Here is a 16,642-nt window from a genome sequence, read left to right on the forward strand (position 1 = left end):
CGATGTGTACATGCTCTGAGCAGCCCAAGTCCCTTATGCTGCACTCAATGGACTTGGAGCTGTGAAAGATTCCACTCCCATCTCAGCACCTTGCTCTATGTGGGTCTGCTTCTTGGTCAATTGGTATGATTGTTGCTTTGGGTGCGATAGGGTTGCGGCTTCAAATCCTAAACTGCTGTTGTTTTATTGTGATAGAAGATTTAAATCTTGTGTTTATTTCGTAATTGGAAAGAGTCAAAAAAGAAGTGAGGGCTCGTCCGGGATTTGAACCAGGGACCTCTCGCACCCTAAGCGAGAATCATACCCCTAGACCAACGAGCCACTGCACAGCTGCTGTGCATAATTTCATAAGACTCTCAGATCCACTTTTCCACAGACTGGAGCAGTATCCTCTTATTCATGTTTCAATCGCGCAGTGCAAGATGCTAGAGATCATGGAGAGGATCAGGCAGGGAGGGGCATCGTACAGAGTCAGAGTTGCTTTCAGCAAAATGACACCTCTTTTTTTCAAAACTGTGTACATAAATTAACAAAACGGGCAATGTCTTTCCACCTCTAAATTTAATAGGAGGGTGAACTGATATTAACGATCAGTTGTGATTGCAACACAAAACTCCCATTTAATATCATGCATAAATGAACAGTAAAATAGGAAGCAGTGCTGATGTGGCACGCCACAAGGCTGACTGCTCGCTCATGGCTCTGCTCACAGCTGGCTCGTTGGTCTAGGGGTATGATTCTCGCTTTGGGTGCGAGAGGTCCCGGGTTCAAATCCCGGACGAGCCCCGTTTTGTTTTGGATACATTTAAACGCTCCTTTCGCACCCTGAGCAACAATCACAACCCAAGACCAAGAAGCCATCTATGAGCAGTGGCAAACTATCACCCAACTGCAGGAAGGATCGACTGAAAAGCGCTCATATTTTTTTCACATCAATAGAGGAAGGGCAGTAAAAAACACACGCGAGAAAGATACACTGAAAAGGCGTCATATCAAAAACAAGAAGAAGAGCGTGTGAGTGGTCTAAAGACGTGGGGCTTGCAGGATTAAGCCACTCCAAAGATCACACGCAGTCTTGGTTGGACAGGGGCATGCAAACAAATTATGTAATAGTTGTTCCAAGCCCTCGAGGTCTGTGAGTGCCTCATTTGGGAGGGGAGGAATTCACCTGTGTGTGATTCTGACCCATTGTGTGCAGGTGAAAAAATACGGATCCAAGAACGGGAGGAGGGATAAACCTGCTCCAAGGGATTCCTATATAGCTCAGTGCGGAGGGATGAACCACTACATGAGAGATCCAAGGGATTCCTATACAGCTGGGCGGGGAGGGGTGGACCTGTACATTGGAGATCTGGTATAGTCCTATGGGATTCTTCAGGGAAGGATGAATATGGGAGATACAAGGGATTCTTATACAGCTGGGCGGGCAGGGATAAGAGATCTTATGTTCATATAGTGCTCAGTGGAGAAGGATGAACATGGGAGATCTGTGGGTTTCCTATACAGCTCGGTGGGCTGGGATGTACCTGTACATGGGAGATCTGCTATTTTCCTATTGGGCTCTGCAGGGAAGGATGGACATGGGTGATCCGTGGGATTCCGATACAGCTGGGAAGGGAGGGACGAACCAGTACATTGGAGATGTTATATTCCTATAGGGCTCTGCAGGGAGGGATGAACATGGGAGATCCAAGGGATTCCTATCCACTTGGCAGGGAGAGTTGGACCTGTACATGAGAGATCTGTTATATTCATATAGGGGTCTGCAGGGAAGGATGGACATGGGTTATCCGTGGGATTCATATACGGGTGGGCAGGGAGGGATGGACCTGTACATGGGAGATCTGAAATATTCCTATGGGATTCTTCAGGGAAGGATGAATATGGGAGCGCCAAGGGATTCCTACACGGGTGGGCAGGGAGGGATGGACCTGTACATGGGAGATGTGTTATATTCCTATTCTGCAGGGAAGGATGGACGTGGGTGATCCGTGGGATTCCGATACAGCTGGGCATGGTGGGATGAACCTGTACATGGGAGATCTGGTATATTCCTATAGGGCTCTTCAGGGAAGGATGAATATGGGAGATCAAAGGGATTCCTAAGCAGCTGGGTGGGGAGGGGTGGGCCTGTACATGGGAGATCTATATATTCCTATAGGGCTCTTCAGGGAAGGATGAATATGGGCGATCCAAGGGATTCCTATGCGGGTGGGCGGGGAGGGATGGACATGCACATGAGAGATCTGTATATTCCTCTTCAGGGAAGGATGAATATGGGAGATCCAAGGGATCCCTTCACAGCTGGGTGGGGAGGGATGGACCTTTACAGGGGAGATCTGGTATATTCCTATAGGGCTCTTCAGGGAAGGATGAATATGGGAGATCCAAGGGATCCCTTCACAGCTGGGTGGGGAGGGATGGACCTTTACATGGGAGATCTGGCATATTCCTATAGGGCTCTTCAGGGAAGCCTGAAAATGGGAGACCCAAGGGATTCCTATGCAGCTGAGCGGGGAGGGGTGAACCTGTACACGGGGGATCTGTTATATTCCTAAAGGTCTCTGCTGGGAAGGATGAACATTGGGGATCTGTGAGATCCATGTAGGGCTCAGTGGGAAGTGTGGAATATGTTCAATCCTATGTGTGCTATTCCTATACGGCTGTGCTCGGAGGGATGAGCAGACACATAGATGTGAGGGATTTCTGTAGGGATGCACGGGGAGGGATGTACATGCTAATGTGTGCAAATTCCATTCAGCTCTAAATTGAGGGATGAACTTATAAACGGGAGATCTCTAGAAGAATGAACATATACATGGGAGATCTGTGGGATTCTCATGGGGGTGGGGGGAAATGATATATAGTAGATGTGGGGGATTCTTAAAGGGCTCTGCGGAGAGGGATGAACCTGCACAGGGAAGATTTATGGGGTTTGTATATTGGCTCATCGGGAAGGGATTAACCTGTTCCTGGGAGATATATGGGATGAGGCCTATATGGCTTCGCAGGGAGGGATAACCCTGCACATGGTGATCAATGGGATTCCTATACAGTTCTGTGTGGAGAGATGAGCCGAGAAATGACAGATATCTGAGGTCCCTTTGCTACCTTTGCAGGGATGGAGGAAACGAAACACAGGAGATATGGGGGATTCCTCTAGGGCTCTGAGGGGAATGGTGAGCCTTTAAACTGAAGATCCTTGGCATTCCTATTGAGCACGACGGACGGGATGAACCTGGGCATTCCTATATGCAAGATTCCTATTGGGCTCCACGGGGAGGGGTGAATCGGCTCCTGTGAGATATATTGGATGATGCATATGCAGCTTTGCCGGAAGGGATGAACCTGTAATTGGGATATTTGGGGGATTTCCATACTAGATTTGCAAGAAGGGAGGAAACGATACATGCGAGATATGAGGGATTTCTAGATGGCTTAGCTGGGAATGTTGAACCTGTACACTGGAGATCCTTGGGATTTCTATAGGGCCCTGCGCAAGGGATGAACCTGTGCATTCCTAAATATGCGATTCCTATACGGCTCTGCAGGGGGGGATGAACCTGTAGATGGGAAATCTGGGGGATTCCCACACTAGAAAACCTTCATCTGTGGGTATTGGGCTCTTGGTGGAAAAGCGTGGAATCTGCAACAACAAAAAAAAAAAGGAAAGGGTCCCTGTCATGCGGATTGATACCTCTTAAGTACTAGGCCGAAGAAGAAGGCCGTTGAGGTAATGAAGGATTATCCAATGAGGAGATATAGTGAGGTCAACGTTCAGCCGCTAAACACTGGGGACAATTCCTAGCAAAACGTTTGCCAGCAAAAGAAAAGTGTATTCTAAAAATGGGAAAACTCTCAACGAAGGTAGAGGAGGGAGGAGGGCAAGGCAGAGTGCATGAAGTTCTGGGGCATTTGTACCGTGTACCTATTCCCCCCTGCCGCTTACGCTGCTTTGCACGGACCAGGCAACCATTAAGGGCGCTTCAGGTATAGGCAACGAGTACATGGGGATAGAGGGCACACTTGCCCCTGTTCTCCTCAAACAATGGGGGGGCAGGAGTATTATGTTGCCCCGTGGAGTTTCTACAACCACAAACCATGAAATATAAAAGATTCAGTGACATGCTCTTCGATATCACTGGGCGAAGCAGGGCTTCTGGCTCCTCCCGTGCGGGGCTCGGACTTAATAAAGCTTAGTACACAGCTTGCAAAATTAGCAAGTGTTGCTCATTTCAAAGGGGGAAGGCTGCATCATTGTCCCCTTAGCCTTGATTGGGGAGGTGTGTGAGTGGGGGACCGGCTTAAGCGGTTTGCGGGCATGGGAGAGGTAGGGAATACTAAAGCAGAATGCTGCAGACACACCTCAGCAGGTTAGGCGACTGTTGCTGAGGGGTTATATTTAGACATGCCATGCCTGTAATTCTATGGCTTTCTTCCATTTACTGCTGCTACATGTGCTGTAAAATGTGTGCTTTGGCCCTGGAGATGGAATTTGTGCCGTCATAGCGAAAATAAAAATTTCGTTTTGGACCCCGTTGCGAAAATCAATAGTTGGCACCCAAGAGCCCATGTAAAGAAATGTGTAATCAGAGCTCTATCTCCAAGGACCGGCTCGCTGCCCTTATTCCATTGAGCTCACCACATTAGGATTGCGATGTGTACATGCTCTGAGCAGCCCCAGTCCCTTATGCTGCACTCAATGGACTTGGATCTGTGAAAGATTCCACTCCCATCTCAGCACCTTGCTCTATGTGGGTCTGCTTCTTGGTCAATTGGTATGATTGTTGCTTTGGGTGCGATAGGGTTGCGGCTTCAAATCCTAAACTGCTGTTGTTTTATTGTGATAGAAGATTTAAATCTTGTGTTTATTTCGTAATTGGAAAGAGTCAAAAAAGAAGTGAGGGCTCGTCCGGGATTTGAACCAGGGACCTCTCGCACCCTAAGCGAGAATCATACCCCTAGACCAACGAGCCACTGCACAGCTGCTGTGCATAATTTCATAAGACTCTCAGATCCACTTTTCCACAGACTGGAGCAGTATCCTCTTATTCATGTTTCAATCGCGCAGTGCAAGATGCTAGAGATCATGGAGAGGATCAGGCAGGGAGGGGCATCGTACAGAGTCAGAGTTGCTTTCAGCAAAATGACACCTCTTTTTTTCAAAACTGTGTACATAAATTAACAAAACGGGCAATGTCTTTCCACCTCTAAATTTAATAGGAGGGTGAACTGATATTAACGATCAGTTGTGATTGCAACACAAAACTCCCATTTAATATCATGCATAAATGAACAGTAAAATAGGAAGCAGTGCTGATGTGGCACGCCACAAGGCTGACTGCTCGCTCATGGCTCTGCTCACAGCTGGCTCGTTGGTCTAGGGGTATGATTCTCGCTTTGGGTGCGAGAGGTCCCGGGTTCAAATCCCGGACGAGCCCCGTTTTGTTTTGGATACATTTAAACGCTCCTTTCGCACCCTGAGCAACAATCACAACCCAAGACCAAGAAGCCATCTATGAGCAGTGGCAAACTATCACCCAACTGCAGGAAGGATCGACTGAAAAGCGCTCATATTTTTTTCACATCAATAGAGGAAGGGCAGTAAAAAACACACGCGAGAAAGATACACTGAAAAGGCGTCATATCAAAAACAAGAAGAAGAGCGTGTGAGTGGTCTAAAGACGTGGGGCTTGCAGGATTAAGCCACTCCAAAGATCACACGCAGTCTTGGTTGGACAGGGGCATGCAAACAAATTATGTAATAGTTGTTCCAAGCCCTCGAGGTCTGTGAGTGCCTCATTTGGGAGGGGAGGAATTCACCTGTGTGTGATTCTGACCCATTGTGTGCAGGTGAAAAAATACGGATCCAAGAACGGGAGGAGGGATAAACCTGCTCCAAGGGATTCCTATATAGCTCAGTGCGGAGGGATGAACCACTACATGAGAGATCCAAGGGATTCCTATACAGCTGGGCGGGGAGGGGTGGACCTGTACATTGGAAATCTGGTATAGTCCTATGGGATTCTTCAGGGAAGGATGAATATGGGAGATACAAGGGATTCTTATACAGCTGGGCGGGCAGGGATAAGAGATCTTATGTTCATATAGTGCTCAGTGGAGAAGGATGAACATGGGAGATCTGTGGGTTTCCTATACAGCTCGGTGGGCTGGGATGTACCTGTACATGGGAGATCTGCTATTTTCCTATTGGGCTCTGCAGGGAAGGATGGACATGGGTGATCCGTGGGATTCCGATACAGCTGGGAAGGGAGGGACGAACCAGTACATTGGAGATGTTATATTCCTATAGGGCTCTGCAGGGAGGGATGAACATGGGAGATCCAAGGGATTCCTATCCACTTGGCAGGGAGAGTTGGACCTGTACATGAGAGATCTGTTATATTCATATAGGGGTCTGCAGGGAAGGATGGACATGGGTTATCCGTGGGATTCATATACGGGTGGGCAGGGAGGGATGGACCTGTACATGGGAGATCTGAAATATTCCTATGGGATTCTTCAGGGAAGGATGAATATGGGAGCGCCAAGGGATTCCTACACGGGTGGGCAGGGAGGGATGGACCTGTACATGGGAGATGTGTTATATTCCTATTCTGCAGGGAAGGATGGACGTGGGTGATCCGTGGGATTCCGATACAGCTGGGCATGGTGGGATGAACCTGTACATGGGAGATCTGGTATATTCCTATAGGGCTCTTCAGGGAAGGATGAATATGGGAGATCAAAGGGATTCCTAAGCAGCTGGGTGGGGAGGGGTGGGCCTGTACATGGGAGATCTATATATTCCTATAGGGCTCTTCAGGGAAGGATGAATATGGGCGATCCAAGGGATTCCTATGCGGGTGGGCGGGGAGGGATGGACATGCACATGAGAGATCTGTATATTCCTCTTCAGGGAAGGATGAATATGGGAGATCCAAGGGATCCCTTCACAGCTGGGTGGGGAGGGATGGACCTTTACAGGGGAGATCTGGTATATTCCTATAGGGCTCTTCAGGGAAGGATGAATATGGGAGATCCAAGGGATCCCTTCACAGCTGGGTGGGGAGGGATGGACCTTTACATGGGAGATCTGGCATATTCCTATAGGGCTCTTCAGGGAAGCCTGAAAATGGGAGACCCAAGGGATTCCTATGCAGCTGAGCGGGGAGGGGTGAACCTGTACACGGGGGATCTGTTATATTCCTAAAGGTCTCTGCTGGGAAGGATGAACATTGGGGATCTGTGAGATCCATGTAGGGCTCAGTGGGAAGTGTGGAATATGTTCAATCCTATGTGTGCTATTCCTATACGGCTGTGCTCGGAGGGATGAGCAGACACATAGATGTGAGGGATTTCTGTAGGGATGCACGGGGAGGGATGTACATGCTAATGTGTGCAAATTCCATTCAGCTCTAAATTGAGGGATGAACTTATAAACGGGAGATCTCTAGAAGAATGAACATATACATGGGAGATCTGTGGGATTCTCATGGGGGTGGGGGGAAATGATATATAGTAGATGTGGGGGATTCTTAAAGGGCTCTGCGGAGAGGGATGAACCTGCACAGGGAAGATTTATGGGGTTTGTATATTGGCTCATCGGGAAGGGATTAACCTGTTCCTGGGAGATATATGGGATGAGGCCTATATGGCTTCGCAGGGAGGGATAACCCTGCACATGGTGATCAATGGGATTCCTATACAGTTCTGTGTGGAGAGATGAGCCGAGAAATGACAGATATCTGAGGTCCCTTTGCTACCTTTGCAGGGATGGAGGAAACGAAACACAGGAGATATGGGGGATTCCTCTAGGGCTCTGAGGGGAATGGTGAGCCTTTAAACTGAAGATCCTTGGCATTCCTATTGAGCACGACGGACGGGATGAACCTGGGCATTCCTATATGCAAGATTCCTATTGGGCTCCACGGGGAGGGGTGAATCGGCTCCTGTGAGATATATTGGATGATGCATATGCAGCTTTGCCGGAAGGGATGAACCTGTAATTGGGATATTTGGGGGATTTCCATACTAGATTTGCAAGAAGGGAGGAAACGATACATGCGAGATATGAGGGATTTCTAGATGGCTTAGCTGGGAATGTTGAACCTGTACACTGGAGATCCTTGGGATTTCTATAGGGCCCTGCGCAAGGGATGAACCTGTGCATTCCTAAATATGCGATTCCTATACGGCTCTGCAGGGGGGGATGAACCTGTAGATGGGAAATCTGGGGGATTCCCACACTAGAAAACCTTCATCTGTGGGTATTGGGCTCTTGGTGGAAAAGCGTGGAATCTGCAACAACAAAAAAAAAAAGGAAAGGGTCCCTGTCATGCGGATTGATACCTCTTAAGTACTAGGCCGAAGAAGAAGGCCGTTGAGGTAATGAAGGATTATCCAATGAGGAGATATAGTGAGGTCAACGTTCAGCCGCTAAACACTGGGGACAATTCCTAGCAAAACGTTTGCCAGCAAAAGAAAAGTGTATTCTAAAAATGGGAAAACTCTCAACGAAGGTAGAGGAGGGAGGAGGGCAAGGCAGAGTGCATGAAGTTCTGGGGCATTTGTACCGTGTACCTATTCCCCCCTGCCGCTTACGCTGCTTTGCACGGACCAGGCAACCATTAAGGGCGCTTCAGGTATAGGCAACGAGTACATGGGGATAGAGGGCACACTTGCCCCTGTTCTCCTCAAACAATGGGGGGGCAGGAGTATTATGTTGCCCCGTGGAGTTTCTACAACCACAAACCATGAAATATAAAAGATTCAGTGACATGCTCTTCGATATCACTGGGCGAAGCAGGGCTTCTGGCTCCTCCCGTGCGGGGCTCGGACTTAATAAAGCTTAGTACACAGCTTGCAAAATTAGCAAGTGTTGCTCATTTCAAAGGGGGAAGGCTGCATCATTGTCCCCTTAGCCTTGATTGGGGAGGTGTGTGAGTGGGGGACCGGCTTAAGCGGTTTGCGGGCATGGGAGAGGTAGGGAATACTAAAGCAGAATGCTGCAGACACACCTCAGCAGGTTAGGCGACTGTTGCTGAGGGGTTATATTTAGACATGCCATGCCTGTAATTCTATGGCTTTCTTCCATTTACTGCTGCTACATGTGCTGTAAAATGTGTGCTTTGGCCCTGGAGATGGAATTTGTGCCGTCATAGCGAAAATAAAAATTTCGTTTTGGACCCCGTTGCGAAAATCAATAGTTGGCACCCAAGAGCCCATGTAAAGAAATGTGTAATCAGAGCTCTATCTCCAAGGACCGGCTCGCTGCCCTTATTCCATTGAGCTCACCACATTAGGATTGCGATGTGTACATGCTCTGAGCAGCCCCAGTCCCTTATGCTGCACTCAATGGACTTGGATCTGTGAAAGATTCCACTCCCATCTCAGCACCTTGCTCTATGTGGGTCTGCTTCTTGGTCAATTGGTATGATTGTTGCTTTGGGTGCGATAGGGTTGCGGCTTCAAATCCTAAACTGCTGTTGTTTTATTGTGATAGAAGATTTAAATCTTGTGTTTATTTCGTATTTGGAAAGAGTCAAAAAAGAAGCGAGGGCTCGTCCGGGATTTGAACCCGGGACCTCTCGCATCCTAAGTGAGAATCATACCCCTAGACCAGCGAGCCACTGCACAGCTGCTGTGCATAATTTCATAAGACTCTCAGATCCACTTTTCCAAAGACTGGAGCAGTATCCTCTTATTCATGTTTCAATCGCGCAGTGCAGATGCTAGAGATCATGGAGAGGATCAGGCAGGGCGGGGCATCGTACAGAGTCAGAGTTGCTTTCAGCAAAATGACACCTCTTTTTTTCCAAACTGTGTACATAAATTAACAAAACGGGCAATGTCTTTCCACCTCTAAATTTAATAGGAGGGTGAACTGATATTAACGATCAGTTGTGATTGCAACACAAAACTCCCATTTAATATCATGCATAAATGAACAGTAAAATAGGAAGCAGTGCTGATGTGGCACGCCACAAAGCTGACTGCTCGCTCATGGCTCTGCTCACAGCTGGCTAGTTGGTCTAGGGGTATGATTCTCGCTTTGGGTGCGAGAGATCCCGGACGAGCCCCGTTTTGTTTTGGATACATTTAAACGCTCCTTTCGCACCCTGAGCAACAATCACAACCCAAGACCAAGAAGCCATCTATGAGCAGTGGCAAACTATCACCCAACTGCAGGAAGGATGGACTGAAAAGCGCTCATATTTTTTCACATCAATAGAGGAAGGGCAGTAAAAAACACACGCGAGAAAGATACACTGAAAAGGCGTCATATCAAAAACAAGAAGAAGAGCGTGTGAGTGGTCTAAAGACGTGGGGCTTGCAGGATTAAGCCACTCCAAAGATCACACGCAGTCTTGGTTGGACAGGGGCATGCAAACAAATTATGTAATAGTTGTTCCAAGCCCTCGAGGTCTGTGAGTGCCTCATTTGGGAGGGGAGGAATTCACCTGTGTGTGATTCTGACCCATTGTGTGCAGGTGAAAAAATACGGATCCAAGAACGGGAGGAGGGATAAACCTGCTCCAAGGGATTCCTATATAGCTCAGTGCGGAGGGATGAACCACTACAAGAGAGATCCAAGGGATTCCTATACAGCTGGGCGGGGAGGGGTGGACCTGTACATTGGAGATCTGGTATAGTCCTATGGGATTCTTCAGGGAAGGATGAATATGGGAGAGACAAGGGATTCTTATACAGCTGGGCGGGCAGGGATAAGAGATCTTATGTTCATATAGTGCTCAGTGGAGAAGGATGAACATGGGAGATCTGTGGGTTTCCTATACAGCTCGGTGGGCTGGGATGTACCTGTACATGGGAGATCTGCTATTTTCCTATTGGGCTCTGCAGGGAAGGATGGACATGGGTGATCCGTGGGATTCCGATACAGCTGGGAAGGGAGGGACGAACCTGTACATTGGAGATGTTATATTCCTATAGGGCTCTGCAGGGAGGGATGAACATGGGAGATCCAAGGTATTCCTATCCACTTGGCAGGGAGAGTTGGACCTGTACATGAGAGATCTGTTATATTCATATAGGGGTCTGCAGGGAAGGATGGACATGGGTGATCCGTGGGATTCATATACGGGTGGGCAGGGAGGGATGGCCCTGTACATGGGAGATGTGTTATATTCCTATTCTGCAGGGAAGGATGGACGTGGGTGATCCGTGGGATTCCGATACAGCTGGGCATGGAGGGATGAACCTGTACATGGGAGATCTGGTATATTCCTATAGGGCTCTTCAGGGAAGGATGAATATGGGAGATCAAAGGGATTCCTAAGCAGCTGGGTGGGGAGGGGTGGGCCTGTACATGGGAGATCTATATATTCCTATAGGGCTCTTCAGGGAAGGATGAATATGGGCGATCCAAGGGATTCCTATGCAGGTGGGCGGGGAGGGATGGACATGCAAATGAGAGATCTGTATATTCCTCTTCAGGGAAGGATGAATATGGGAGATCCAAGGGATCCCTTCACAGCTGGGTGGGGAGGGATGGACCTTTACAGGGGAGATCTGGTGTATTCCTATAGGGCTCTTCAGGGAAGGATGAATATGGGAGATCCAAGGGATCCCTTCACAGCTGGGTGGGGAGGGGTGGACCTTTACATGGGAGATCTGGCATATTCCTTTAGGGCTCTTCAGGGAAGCCTGAAAATGGGAGACCCAAGGGATTCCTATGCAGCTGAGCGGGGAGGGGTGAACCTGTACATGGGGGATCTGTTATATTCCTAAAGGTCTCTGCTGGGAAGGATGAACATTGGGGATCTGTGAGATCCATGTAGGGCTCAGTGGGAAGTGAGGAATATGTTCAATCCTATGTGTGCTATTCCTATACGGCTGTGCTCGGAGGGATGAGCAGACACATAGATGTGAGGGATTTCTGTAGGGATGCACGGGGAGGGATGTACATGCTAATGTGTGCAAATTCCATTCAGCTCTAAATTGAGGGATGAACTTATAAACGGGAGATCTCTAGAAGAATGAACATATACATGGGAGATATGTGGGATTCTCATGGGGGTGGGGGGAAATGATATATAGTAGATGTGGGGGATTCTTAAAGGGCTCTGCGGAGAGGGATGAACCTGCACAGGGAAGATTTATGGGGTTTGTATATTGGCTCATCGGGAAGGGATTAACCTGTTCCTGGGAGATATATGGGATGAGGCCTATATGGCTTCGCAGGGAGGGATAACCCTGCACATGGTGATCAATGGGATTCCTATACAGTTCTGTGTGGAGAGATGAGCCGATAAATGACAGATATCTGAGGTCCCTTTGCTACCTTTGTAGGGATGGAGGAAACGAAACACAGGAGATATGGGGGATTCCTCTAGGGCTCTGAGGGGAATGGTGAGCCTTTAAACTGAAGATCCTTGGCATTCCTATTGAGCACGACGGACGGGATGAACCTGGGCATTCCTATATGCAAGATTCCTATTGGGCTCCACGGGGAGGGGTGAATCGGCTCCTGTGAGATATATTGGATGATGCATATGCAGCTTTGCCGGAAGGGATGAACCTGTAATTGGGATATTTGGGGGATTTCCATACTAGATTTGCAAGAAGGGAGGAAACGATACATGCGAGATATGAGGGATTTCTAGATGGCTTAGCTGGGAATGTTGAACCTGTACACTGGAGATCCTTGGGATTTCTATAGGGCCCTGCGCAAGGGATTAACCTGTGCATTCCTAAATATGCGATTCCTATACGGCTCTGCAGGGGGGGATGAACCTGTAGATGGGAAATCTGGGGGATTCCCACACTAGAAAACCTTCATCTGTGGGTATTGGGCTTTTGGCGGAAAAGCGTGGAATCTGCCACAACAAAAAAAAAAGGAAAGGGTCCCTGTCATGCGGATTGATACCTCTTAAGTACTAGGCCGAAGAAGAAGGCCGTTGAGGTAATGAAGGATTATCCAATGAGGAGATATTGTGAGGTCAACGTTCAGCCGCTAAACACTAGGGACACTTCCTAGCAAAACGTTTGACAGCAAAAGAAAAGTGTATTCTAAAAATGGGAAAACTCTCAACGAAGGTAGAGGAGGGTGGAGGGCAAGGCAGAGTGCATGAAGTTCTGGGGCATTTGTACCGTGTACCTATTCCCCCCTGCCGCTTACGCTGCTTTGCACGGACCAGGCAACCATTAAGGGCGCTTCAGGTATAGGCAACGAGTACATGAGGATAGAGGGCACACTTGCCCCTGTTCTCCTCAAACAATGGGGGGGCAGGAGTATTATGTTGCCCCGTGGAGTTTCTACAACCACAAACCATGAAATATAAAAGATTCAGTGACATGCTCTTCGATATCACTGGGCGAAGTAGGGCTTCTGGCTCCTCCCGTGCTCGGCTCGGACTTAATAAAGCTTAGTACACAGCTTGCAAAATTAGCAAGTGTTGCTCATTTCAAAGAGGGAAGGCTGCATCATTGTCCCCTTAGCCTTGATTGGGGAGGTGTGTGAGTGGGGGACCGGCTTAAGCGGTTTGCGGGCATGGGAGAGGTAGGGAATACTAAAGCAGAATGCTGCAGACACACCTCAGCAGGTTAGGCGACTGTTGCTGAGGGGTTATATTTAGACATGCCATGCCTGTAATGCTATGGCTTTCTTCCATTTACTGCTGCTACATGTGCTGTAAAATGTGTGCTTTGGCCCTGGAGATGGAGTTCGTGCCGTCATAGCGAAAATAAAAATTTCGTTTTGGACCCCGTTGCGAAAATCAATAGTTGGCACCCAAGAGCCCATGTACAGAAATGTGTAATCAGAGCTCTATCTCCAAGGACCGGCTCGCTGCCCTTATTCCATTGAGCTCACCACATTAGGATTGCGATGTGTACATGCTCTGAGCAGCCCCAGTCCCTTATGCTGCACTCAATGGACTTGGAGCTGTGAAAGATTCCACTCCCATCTCAGCACCTTGCTCTATGTTGGTCTGCTTCTTGGTCAATTGGTATGATTGTTGCTTTGGGTGCGATAGGGTTGCGGCTTCAAATCCTAAACTGCTGTTGTTTTATTGTGATAGAAGATTTAAATCTTGTGTTTATTTCGTATTTGGAAAGAGTCAAAAAAGAAGTGAGGGCTCGGGACCTCTCGCACCCTAAGCGAGAATCATACCCCTAGACCAACGAGCCACTGCACAGCTGCTGTGCATAATTTCATAAGACTCTCAGATCCACTTTTCCACAGACTGGAGCAGTATCCTCTTATTCATGTTTCAATCGCGCAGTGCAAGATGCTAGAGATCATGGAGAGGATCAGGCAGGGAGGGGCATCGTACAGAGTCAGAGTTGCTTTCAGCAAAATGACACCTCTTTTTTTCAAAACTGTGTACATAAATTAACAAAACGGGCAATGTCTTTCCACCTCTAAATTTAATAGGAGGGTGAACTGAAATTAACGATCAGTTGTGATTGCAACACAAAACTCCCATTTAATATCATGCATAAATGAACAGTAGAATAGGAAGCAGTGCTGATGTGGCACTCCACAAGGCTGACTGCTCGCTCATGGCTCTGCTCACAGCTGGCTCGTTGGTCTAGGGGTATGATTCTCGCTTTGGGTGCGAGAGGTCCCGGGTTCATATCCCGGACGAGCCCCGTTTTGTTTTGGATACATTTAAACGCTCCTTTCGCACCCTGAGCAACAATCACAACCCAAGACCAAGAAGCCATCTATGAGCAGTGGCAAACTATCACCCAACTGCAGGAAGGATCGACTGAAAAGCGCTCATATTTTTTTCACATCAATAGAGGAAGGGCAGTAAAAAACACACGCGAGAAAGATACACTGAAAAGACGTCATATCAAAAACAAGAAGAAGAGCGTGTGAGTGGTCTAAAGACGTGGGGCTTGCAGGATTAAGCCACTACAAAGATCACACGCAGTCTTGGTTGGACAGGGGCATGCAAACAAATTATGTAATAGTTGTTCCAAGCCCTCGAGGTCTGTGAGTGCCTCATTTGGGAGGGGAGGAATCCACCTGTGTGTGATTCTGACCCATTGTGTGCAGGTGAAAAAATACGGATCCAAGAACGGGAGGAGGGATAAACCTGCTCCAAGGGATTCCTATATAGCTCAGTGCGGAGGGATGAACCACTACACGAGAGATCCAAGGGATTCCTATACAGCTGGGCGGGGAGGGGTGGACCTGTACATTGGAGATCTGGTATAGTCCTATGGGATTCTTCAGGGAAGGATGAATATGGGAGAGACAAGGGATTCTTATACAGCTGGGCGGGCAGGGATAAGAGATCTTATGTTCATATAGTGCTCAGTGGAGAAGGATGAACATGGGAGATCTGTGGGTTTCCTATACAGCTCGGTGGGCTGGGATGTACCTGTACATGGGAGATCTGCTATTTTCCTATTGGGCTCTGCAGGGAAGGATGGACATGGGTGATCCGTGGGATTCCGATACAGCTGGGAAGGGAGGGACGAACCTGTACATTGGAGATGTTATATTCCTATAGGGCTCTGCAGGGAGGGATGAACATGGGAGATCCAAGGTATTCCTATCCACTTGGCAGGGAGAGTTGAACCTGTACATGAGAGATCTGTTATATTCATATAGGGGTCTGCAGGGAAGGATGGACATGGGTGATCCGTGGGATTCATATACGGGTGGGCAGGGAGGGATGGCCCTGTACATGGGAGATGTGTTATATTCCTATTCCCCAGGGAAGGATGGACGTGGGTGATCCGTGGGATTCCGATACAGCTGGGCATGGAGGGATGAACCTGTACATGGGAGATCTGGTATATTCCTATAGGGCTCTTCAGGGAAGGATGAATATGGGAGATCAAAGGGATTCCTAAGCAGCTGGGTGGGGAGGGGTGGGCCTGTACATGGGAGATCTATATATTCCTTTAGGGCTCTTCAGGGAAGGATGAATATGGGCGATCCAAGGGATTCCTATGCAGGTGGGCGGGGAGGGATGGACATGCAAATGAGAGATCTGTATATTCCTCTTCAGGGAAGGATGAATATGGGAGATCCAAGGGATCCCTTCACAGCTGGGTGGGGAGGGATGGACCTTTACAGGGGAGATCTGGTATATTCCTATAGGGCTCTTCAGGGAAGGATGAATATGGGAGATCCAAGGGATCCCTTCACAGCTGGGTGGGGAGGGATGGACCTTTACATGGGAGATCTGGCATATTCCTTTAGGGCTCTTCAGGGAAGCCTGAAAATGGGAGACCCAAGGGATTCCTATGCAGTTGAGCGGGGAGGGGTGAACCTGTACATGGGGGATCTGTTATATTCCTAAAGGTCTCTGCTGGGAAGGATGAACATTGGGGATCTGTGAGATCCATGTAGGGCTCAGTGGGAAGTGAGGAATATGTTCAATCCTATGTGTGCTATTCCTATACGGCTGTGCTCGGAGGGATGAGCAGACAGATAGATGTGAGGGATTTCTGTAGGGATGCACGGGGAGGGATGTACATGCTAATGTGTGCAAATTCCATTCAGCTCTAAATTGAGGGATGAACTTATAAACGGGAGATCTCTAGAAGAATGAACATATACATGGGAGATCTGTGGGATTCTCATGGGGGTGGGGGGAAATGATATATAGTAGATGTGGGGGATTCTTAAAGGGCTCTGCGGAGAGGGATGAACCTG

General features: G+C 48.3%; 3 non-coding genes across 3 annotated transcripts; all 3 read left to right on the forward strand.

Moving 5' to 3' along the window:
* The first annotated feature begins 714 nt into the window (after positions 1-714).
* TRNAP-UGG (transfer RNA proline (anticodon UGG)) lies at positions 715-786 on the forward strand. Its single transcript has one exon. It is a non-coding gene; the product is annotated as a tRNA-Pro (tRNA).
* A 4,583-nt stretch (positions 787-5,369) lies between these two features.
* On the forward strand, positions 5,370-5,441 carry TRNAP-UGG (transfer RNA proline (anticodon UGG)). Its single transcript has one exon. It is a non-coding gene; the product is annotated as a tRNA-Pro (tRNA).
* Positions 5,442-14,544: 9,103 nt separating this feature from the next.
* TRNAP-UGG (transfer RNA proline (anticodon UGG)) lies at positions 14,545-14,616 on the forward strand. The gene has a single exon. It is a non-coding gene; the product is annotated as a tRNA-Pro (tRNA).
* Positions 14,617-16,642: the final 2,026 nt, after the last annotated feature.

This window comes from Ambystoma mexicanum, chromosome 12 (genome assembly GCF_040938575.1).
Source record: "Ambystoma mexicanum isolate Mex_15411 chromosome 12, UKY_AmexF1_1, whole genome shotgun sequence".
Classification (NCBI taxonomy): Eukaryota; Metazoa; Chordata; class Amphibia; order Caudata; family Ambystomatidae; genus Ambystoma; species Ambystoma mexicanum.